This window comes from Euphorbia lathyris, chromosome 6 (assembly GCF_963576675.1).
Source record: "Euphorbia lathyris chromosome 6, ddEupLath1.1, whole genome shotgun sequence".
In the NCBI taxonomy this organism is placed as follows: domain Eukaryota; kingdom Viridiplantae; phylum Streptophyta; class Magnoliopsida; order Malpighiales; family Euphorbiaceae; genus Euphorbia; species Euphorbia lathyris.
Genome location: NC_088915.1, coordinates 73133092 through 73143199, shown reverse-complemented (window position 1 = coordinate 73143199; position 10108 = coordinate 73133092). Strand labels below are relative to the sequence as shown.

Below are 10108 nucleotides of genomic sequence, written 5' to 3'. Positions count from 1 at the left end.
GTAGAAGTTCACTTAATTTGTTTGTTAGCTTTCACAAAAATGACCTCCTAATTTGGAATTTATATTATATATAAAAATGCAGCTGCACAAGATAGAAGTAGAGGGATGGAAAGAGAATCCAAGGCGAGTGAAACATTATTTGGGGAGGAGAAAATAAAAGAGATGGTTGGATACACTAGAGGAAGCGATTACGTTGAAGTTAAGTGTGGTTGCACCAGCAAAAGGTACGGAGACACCACTGCAACACTTCAACACTTCGAGTTAATGCCAACCGCCAATTTCTTCTCATCCGTGATTGCAGTTCCGCCTCTCTACGGAGTAATTTGCTAGTTCCTCTTGTCTTTCTATTTCTCTTTCTTGAAATTGAGTGAAAATGCATCATAGTAAAAATTGAATCGATGCAGTTAAAAATGCAACATATTTCACTTGTTTCTCAGTAGTAAGTATAAGTATGATTGTTTGAGCATAGTATATATGCAATGTTTGTCCTCTTTCCTTCTCATTGCTCCTCACTTGATTGAAATCGAATGGATAACTAAATGATGTTTGAATTCTCAGATATATTTCATTATCTTCTCGTTAAAGTACTATTTGATTTTGATAGTTGTTTTTGAGTTGAATAAAATGTATTGTGTTATTATGGAAGACTTAAGCATAGAAATTACTTGTTGAGGCCAATGTTGCACAGGAATTTTGATTTCCAATCTTTTTAAGTTTCCAAAATGTTTCGGAATTTGAAATTCTCCGAAAACTTGTATGTAATGTTTCGGGTCATGATTCTATAATTTTTTTTTTCATGAAATGTTTCGGGTCATGAATCTTCAACCCATGCCCCATCATTCTCATTCCTATTTGTTCCACATGGTTACTAATAAGGTATTTCTACGAATTTTCATTAACTTGAATAAATTGTTTTGCATATTTTTATCACGTTTTATGGTGATTTTTGGTGAAACAAGTTGCGTGGCAATGGATTTTGAGTGGATATTTTTTTGCAGCTAAGAAAGGATCTCAACCTTGGTTGAAATGTTAAGGAATCATCCAAGAGTTCAGGAACTGTGCCAATAGATGCAGTGACATTGGTTGAAATGTTCCTAGATTTTCGGTAAGTGAGAATAGAATTAGCCCTAGTTCACATTACATTATATATGCAAGGATTCAATTCAAGAAATTTCTTTCGATTATGCAGGGTAAATGGGTGAATCTCTTTCCAACAATTGTTAGCAAAGCATGCATAATTCAAGTACTTGAAACAGGAAAATTAGGACACATGAAACTAGAACATTATGTAAAGCAAATTTGGTCAGTAATATTCAGCTAATTTCTGGATGATATTACTTATGTGCTTCCATTTCATCAAAGTTCGGCAACTCCTGTTAAAGTAAATCAGAAATAAACAAGTGAATAATGGACTTCAAATAGTCTATCTATTATTGATCAACAAATTGGCTATATATAGCCTTTACAAAACAGAAAGGAGGAAAAGCTGCAGCCAACTACGAAATAGCTAACTGATAAAACAAAAAAAAACAACTAACAGCTATATCCTTTAGAATAGGACAACTCTATGACTAAGTAGTCTTATTAAACTAGAACTCCTAAAAATAAGGACTTTAAACTTATCAAACCCTCCCTTAAACTCAACAATATTGCTTAGTTTACTTCTGGAATTTCGCATACTCCTAACAGACCCCTAAGCATCTGAAACTGCTCCAACTTTAGAGGTTTTGTTAGAATATCTGCAACTTGTTCTTGAGATCTGCAATGCAACAGCTGGACAACATTCTGCTTTGATAAATCACGTAAAAAATGATAGCGCACATGAATATGCTTACTCCTCCCATGTAGAACTAAGTTTTTTTTGAAAGCTTAATTGCTGAGTTATTATCACAGAGGATTGTCGTGCACTTTTTGCTTTTGTTCCCGAGCATTTCTAGAATTCTCTTCATCCACACCGCTTGACAAGCGCAAGCAGCAGCAGCTACATATTCAGCCTCAGTGGAAGATAAGCAACAATTGCTTGTTTTCTAGAAGACCATGCTACTGCCCCAGCACTCATAATAAACGCATATCCTGAAGTGGACTTTCTATCCTCCACACATCCTGCAAAATCACTATCTGTATATGCGATCATTTCACTGCTGCCCTTTTTCTTGTACAAAATACCATAGCCCATGGTACCTTTGATATACCTCAGTACTCTCTTGGCTGCCATCAAATGTGATTCGGTTGGTTGTGACATGTATCTACTGAGAAGGCTTACTACATACATTAAATCTGGACGCGTAGTAGTTAAATACATTAAGCTACCAATCAGTTGCTTGTAGTAGGTGTCATCAACTGCTTCTCCTTGCTCAATTTTAAATCCTGGAACTATAGGATTCAAAACTTCATTGCATTCTTCCATACGGAATCTTCTAAGCACATTCATTGCATATTTGTTTTGACAAATAAAAATCCCATCTTCCAATTGTTGTACTTCTAATCCAAGAAAGTATTTCATCATTCCTAGATCTGACATTTCAAATACCCTCATCATAGAACTCTTGAATTCTTTCATCATAGGATCATCATTTCCAGTAAAAATTAGATCGTCAACATATAAGCTAACAATCAAAAGTTTACCTGTACCATTTGTTTTCACAAAAAGGGTCTGCTCACTTTGACATTTTTCAAAACCCTCCCTTAAGAAATAACTCTCTATCCGACTGTACCAAGCACGGGGAGCTTGTTTCAGTCCGTATAGAGCTTTTCTTAATTTGTAGACTTTGTGTGCATGCTCCTTTTTCTCAAAACCTTTGGGCTGTTCGACATAGACATCCTCCAACAATTCACCATGTAAAAATGCCGACTTGACATCTAATTGATAGATTTTCCAACCTTTTTCAGCAGCTAACGCAATGATGATTCGTACTGTGTCCATTCGAGCTACCGGTGCGAAGACTTCAGAATAATCAATCCCATATTCTTGTACGTACCCTTTTGCAACGAGCCGAGCTTTGAATTTGTCAATTTTGCCACGTTCATCCAGCTTGGTCTTAAAGACCCATTTGACTCCAATCTTTTTTGCTCCTGTAGGAAGATCAGTAAGAGTCCATGTTCTATTTTTCTCAATGGACTTGATTTCTGCCTCCATCGCTTGTTTCCACTCATCATGTTTTTCTGCTTCCTCAAAGGTCACAGGATCTGTATTAAGAAAGAAAACATTGTTAGCAACATCAGTTGTGTCTTCTTCTTCTTCTGACAGCCCTTCGCCACTTTCAAAATCATTTAACCAGCTAGGCGGCCTTCTTGTTCGTGCTACCACAACTTCTGGTTCATTATTTGTCTCCATTTCTACTTCTTCTTGGTTGTTTTCAACATCTTCATAATCACTTTTAGCATCTGTATAATCACTTTCAGCATCTACTTCTTTGTCATCATTTTCTCCCCATTCTAGAGCTTCTTCAATTTCAGGTTCATGCTTTTCATCCCAATCCCAATTCTTTCTCTCTTCAAAAACAACATCTCTGCTGGTTGCAATTTTTTTAGTTACTGGATCATAAATCCTATAACCCTTTGATTCATCACTGATCCCTACGAACACTCCACTAATACTCTTGTCCTCCAATTTTGTTCTTATTGCATCTGGTACATGCCTATGGCATACACATCCGAACACTCTAAGATGCTCAACTGACGGCTTTACTCCTCTCCAAGCCTCTTCAGGGGTTGTGTCTTTTAAAGCTGATGTGGGACAGCGATTGAGCACATAGAATGCCCATTTTACTGCTTCAGGCCAGAAGGTCTTTGGAACCTTCTTTTCAGAAAGCATGCTCCTTACTGAATTCATCACAATACGATTCTTCCTTTCAGCGACTCCGTTCTGTTGTGGAGTATATGCCGTCGTCAGTTGCCTTTTGATCCCATTTTCTCTACAAAATTGGTTGAATTCGGTGGATGTAAACTCGCCTCCTCGATCTATTCGCAGTCCCTTGATAGCTAAACCAGTTTCTTTTTCAACAAAAATCTTAAATATTTTGAACATATTAAATGTTTCTGATTTTTCATTAAGAAAGTAAGACCAAGCTTTTCGACTATAATCATCAATCAAACACATCATATACTTCTTACCACTATTCGAAGTAGGAGAAATTGGACCGCACAAGTCCGCATGAATAAGCTCTAACCTTTGAGATGCTCTCCACACACTTTTCTTTGGAAAGGATTTGCGATGTTGTTTCCCTTTTAAGCAATCAACGCATACTTCTCCTGAGATCGTTAGTTGAGGTAGACCACGTACCAATTTTCTCCGTTGCACAGTTTGGAGAGTGGTGTTGCTGATGTGACCAAATCTGCAATGCCAGAGGTTAGCAAGGTCGTGTGCTTCGATGGATGCACAAGTGTTGAAACAAATTTCTTCTTTTGTTTGGTCTAGAGATGACAATCTTTTGGCTATGAGAATAAACATTCGATTTGCAGTGATCTCAGTTTGAATGATAAGACCTTTCTTTGGATGGTAAATTTTGCATTTTCCGGAGCCTATGAGAATGTTGAGTCCTTTCTCTTGAAGCTGTCCTAGGCTCAGCAGATTATTTCGAAGCTCAGGCACAAAACCATCTACCTCCATTTTGATATTCCCCTTTCGAAAGACACCCATTCGTGTGTTGTTTCCAAGTTTCACGGTGGTTTGGAAATTAGCATCCAATTCACAAAACATGTTTTTGTTGCTACACATGTGATTGCTGCATCCTGAGTCCAAAAACCAAATATCTTCCTTTTGCTCACCAATTTCACCAACATAAGCCATCAACAACATTTCTTCCTCCCCATCATGCTCCACATAATTTGCTCGTTTCTCTAATGTGGGACATTCATATGCAAAATGACCCAACTGGTGGCAGCGATAACACTCCAAGGTGGCTTTGTTCAGGGGTGATCTTCCTCTTCCACGGCCTCTACCTCCGAAGCTTCTTCCTGCACCTCTGCCCCTTCCACTTTCAACTTTCAAAACTTGTTATTCGCTGAAATTTTTTTTCTGAAATTTCTGTTCATGGACTAAGAGAGAGCTCCTGAGTTGATTCAACGAAAGACTTTTGATATCTTTCGATTCTTCAATAGAATAGACAACAAAATTCCAGCTTTCTGGAAGTGTACGCAATATCTTCTCCACGATCCTGCAATCCTCCATGACTTCTCCTAGATTGCTCATATTATTGCATACCAACACTACTCTTGAGAAATACTCAGTGATGGACTCACCACTCTTCATCTCTAGTATCTCAAACTCTCTTCGAAGAGCCTGTAACTGTGCATTACGTACCCTTGCATCTCGTTGGAACCTCGTCCTCATAGAATCCCAAAGTTGCTTAGATGTACCTTTCTCCGTGATTGTCTTCAAGGTCGTCTTGTCAATGGCTTGAAAAAGGTAATTCTTTACCTTTAAATCTTTAAGTTTCAGATCTGCTAGTTCTGCTCTCTGAGCCCCGTTCAAAATCTCGCCTCTCCCTGGTTCAGTGTATCCCGTCTCCACCAGATGCCACCACTCCTTTGAACGTAGCAAATTTTCCATAAGCATGGACCAATACTCATAATCCCCATCAAATTTGGGAATTGTTAACATGCTATGTCCCTCTCCAGCCATTGACAACCTCTCGTGTTTCACTCTAACCTCACAGGTGTTTGCTCTGATACCAGATGTTAAAGTAAATCAGAAATAAACAAGTGAATAATGGACTTCAAATAGTCTATCTATTATTGATCAACAAATTGGCTATATATAGCCTTTACAAAACAGAAAGGAGGAAAAGCTGCAGCCAACTACGAAATAGCTAACTGATAAAACAAAAAAAACAACTAACAGCTATATCCTTTAGAATAGGACAACTCTATGACTAAGTAGTCTTATTAAACTAGAACTCCTAAAAACAAGGACTTTAAACTTATCAACTCCTTCAAGTTCGAAACCGAGATGCAACTGAGAAGAGCAAGTGTCTTTTCTATGTTGGCCTTAAAAAATGTATAAACTGTAGCCTTTTCACCGCATAAATACAAGTACCCAAGTGGTTCGCATTGAACAGCTATAGATAGCCTAAATTCCCCCATTTCCTTACAATACAATGCTGAAATAACAGCATATAACCCACAGACCGTAGCCTAGCCTAGCCTACTTTGTTCATTTTCTGATATTAATTTGGAGATAGTGAAAAAAATAGAGCATTATCCTGTTTCTTTTTTGATTTTTCTTGGATGACATTGTTTTGTATTGATAAGATATTAATGGGAAGGAAGATTAATAGATGAGATTGCAACTGATTCATATTTTTGATGATTTCAAATGTTATTAGCTGATATTAATCTCTACTTGTTATGTTGGTTTGGCCCCTGTGCCTGTGCCTACAACTTTTGATTCTCATCTTTCCTTGTGTACTCTTTATATATTTATGGAATATATCATGCTCTGGAAATTTAATTATAGTAAACAGCTCCGTTTTTGAAATTTCGATTATTTTTTCTTCAACTATTCATTTGCTGGCGGTTTTTAAATATGGCTTCCTTAAGGGTAGTAATTGATTTATTGGATAAATTCATTGGGTCCAGGACCCCTTCCGCCTTAGTTCTAATAACTATGTTCTATTGCTTGCTATATTAAATTCAATTAGAATTAGATCAGGTAATGGCTATATATTGCGGTATGGAGGTTGATCAGTTTATCGTTATCGTTGAGTATGAACAAATGATCATGCGATTTAAGATTCTTGTGAGATATTAAAAAGTGTTCTAGTTATAAGAATATGAATTCTCAGTGATTGCTATTGATTGTAAAATGGTATATATACAGTATACAGTCCACATTACAGTGAACTACTAATCCCTATAATCTAGGCTAGAATCAAGGAAACTAACTGTGTTGTTGATACAGATAAATTATAAAACAATATATACTCTAATACACCCCCATAGTCGATAGGTTCGGAGGGCGAACATTGAGACTATTGCGGAAATCATCGAAGAGTGGTGCTGGTAGTCCCTTAGTGAAGATGTAAGCGATTTGATATCGAGAGGGGACGTGAAGAACACGGACTTCTCCCTTATAAGAATATGAATTCTCAGTGATTGCTATTGATTGTAAAATGGTGTATATACAGTATACAGTCCACATTACAGTGAACTACTAATCCCTATAATCTATGCTAGAATCAAGGAAACTAACTGTGTTGTTGATACAGATAAATGATAAAACAATATATACTCTAATACTAGTTACAATATATGTTTTAATTGTGGTTAGCGGTTATATCTATCATTTTTTGTTTGTTTGTTTTCTCGTGCTCTTGATTGCATATAGCTCTTGAGCTGATTAAGCATTTGCGGACACACAATGGGCGAAACTATTAATGAATATAGCTCTTGGCCATGGCATGATGTGGTTATGATATGTATGTGTGTATGTGTTGGAAATGTGCCTTAGTTAATTTATTAGCAGGTAATGTTTTATTTAATTATTTGAATTTAGGAGAAGTTATTCAGTTATTGCTTATGTTTAGGAGAAGTTATGGAAGTCAATTGTAATTGATGTTTGTAATTCTGTATAAATTTCCTGAAGTTCAATAGAAGTTTAGTGTTGGTTCCAAACACTTTAGGGTTGCTTCCAAACTCCTAAATGTTAATTACTACAGTATGGTATAATTTCATTTTGTCTTGGGAGGTGAAAAAGTATGTCATACATGTTCGTAGATTTAATTGCGTCAAATATGAATATATTACTATATTTAACAAATTTGTACAGTTGAAAACCTTTTGACACGACAATAGCTGCTCTAAGCTAAGAGCTAGACTATGTTCTCTTCGCCTATTGAAAAGAAACCATGACGTCATTCTATTATTTTTGTATTTTACTGATGTTTTTATCTGTGGTCATTTGAGCGATGACAATTAATTCGATTTATTCATTAAAAAGGAAATAAACTATAAAACAAAAAACACAGATCCAAAAAAAACTGAAAGAACCATAATTAGATCTTATTAACATGGTGGAATGGGTGGTATCAGAAAGACAGCTTTAGCAGTAAGAATGAAATTTTTTGATGTTAGAATATGGGTATGTGAAGAAGCAGTAAGAATGAAATTTTTGTTTGGCTCTTTTGTGGGAAATTGCAGGCGTGTTAGAGAATTATAGTATTCTCGAACTATGAAATGATATTGAGTGCGTCTAAATAACTTCTAATTTCAAACGATTGTATGGAATAAAGAGACCGTAAAATTCCAAAGATTCGATTATCAAAACAATACCGACCTTACAGAAAATGGTTGAACAACAAATAAAATAAAAATGTACTGGAAGCTTGAATGAACTTTGCACTTGAAAATTAAATCTAATGGAACAATCGAGAATTGTAAAAATGCTGAAGTCTAGAGATAATTTGCTAGAGTTTTGTGTAGTTGTGTTGAGTTGTTGATTTGGTTGTTGTCATCGTGATTCCTTCCTTTAATAGATGTTGGAGGTAACTTCTGCTTGCTTCCACTTATGTACGTTCTCCACCATATTGAGTAACCTCCACTTTGACTTCCACGAATTGATATGTATACTTTCTGAATTTTTCTGCTTTTCAATTGGCTCATAAAAAACATGTTAAAATATTAACTAGCTCTTGGTTCTCTTAAGTTTACTTCAAGTTTCCCCTGATGTCCACTATATGAAGTTGGTTTCCCACGAGGTACACTACATAGGAATTTGGTTTCCCTGATGTACACTGTATAGGAAGTTGGTACACTATTTTAGATGTTTCCCCTGAGTGAAACTGAGGTTCACTCTAGGAAATCGTAAGTGAATGGAAAATATGAATAGTTTTCTGAAATGAAAAGTTTCCTAAAGAGGCCTTTTAAGAAAAAGTTTCCTAAAAAGAAAAGTTTATCCCATGAAAAGAGTGAATCAGGGCATGCAATAAAAAAAACTTTATTTTTGGTGCAAACAGTTGTACATTTATGTGTCATATTCTGTACTATTCAAGCTTTAGGAACTCAAAGTTGCACCTTTCTAAAGGAGCATTATTTCTGAACTTTTTGGGAGGCCCGGTGCACTAAGCGTCCCTGCTAAGCGAGGGTCCAGAGAAGTAGGGGTGTGCATACCGAACCGAACCGATTCAAATTCGGTTTTTCGGTTTGATTTTTTTGATACTTCTTTTCGACGTCTGTTTTATTTTTTAGTGTATTTCGGTATTCGGTTCGGTTCGATAAAAAAAATGTAAAAAAGTCTCAAACTAAACTAACAAAATAGATGCTCAACTACCTGCACTTCATTCATAATTCCTTTGATGCCACTTATAAATTTGCATTGTATCTCATTTGTTAGCCCTTCTTAATATGAACTAAGCGAACTTCTGAAATGGGTTTGTTCAATCATTTTAAGCTTATGTAATGTTGTTAATTAGCTCAATCATTGAAAAAACTAATTACCAATATTCTGATTCAGATTTGAGCAATTTTCTGCACTTCAGATCTGAGTCTGCCCCTCAGGTACTATTTTCTCTTCAGAATCTCAAGGTGTTGTCTGTAATCTTTTTATTTTTTATTTTTTAAGTTGGACATATCTTTGTCATCAGATTCTATTTTGCTCAAGATTGAGGAACTGAAAGTTATTTTGTTCAAGCATTGGATGCATGAGGTTGTTTCCAGCATTGAGATCATTGTTTATGAGCCAGATGGAGAATTTGACAGAATGGAGCTCTCCATCGGATGCCAATAAGGCTGTTGTGTTTCGTTGTCTCGAAAATTTGTCCATTCAATCTTGTCCTAAATTGACAGGTTTTCCAATGAATGAACTGTCTGAACTTTTAAAGCTAGAAAGCAGAGGAACTACGGGTCTTAAGTGACAGGCAGCAGTCCTTTGGCTTTCTTACAAGTCTATCAATTGCTGGATGTTCAAAACTAACTTATCTTCGAAATTGGCTTCTATCTGACATTTGTTTCATGGAATTGAGTGTCAGAAGACATGAATGGCTGACGTTTATTCCAGATGATTTAACTTCCGTAGCCTAGCCTAGCCTACTTTGTTCATTTTCTGATATTAATTTGGAGAGATTCATCATAGTGAAAAAAAATAGAGCATTATCCTGTTTCTTTTTTTGAT

The 10108-nt window shown here is 36.1% G+C and overlaps 1 long non-coding RNA gene across 1 annotated transcript; it reads left to right on the top strand.

Moving 5' to 3' along the window:
* The first annotated feature begins 1255 nt into the window (after window positions 1–1255).
* Window positions 1256–9734, top strand: LOC136232535 (uncharacterized). The gene is made up of 3 exons (XR_010690540.1): window positions 1256–1302; window positions 9452–9495; window positions 9582–9734. It is a non-coding gene; the product is annotated as an uncharacterized lncRNA (long non-coding RNA).
* Window positions 9735–10108: the final 374 nt, after the last annotated feature.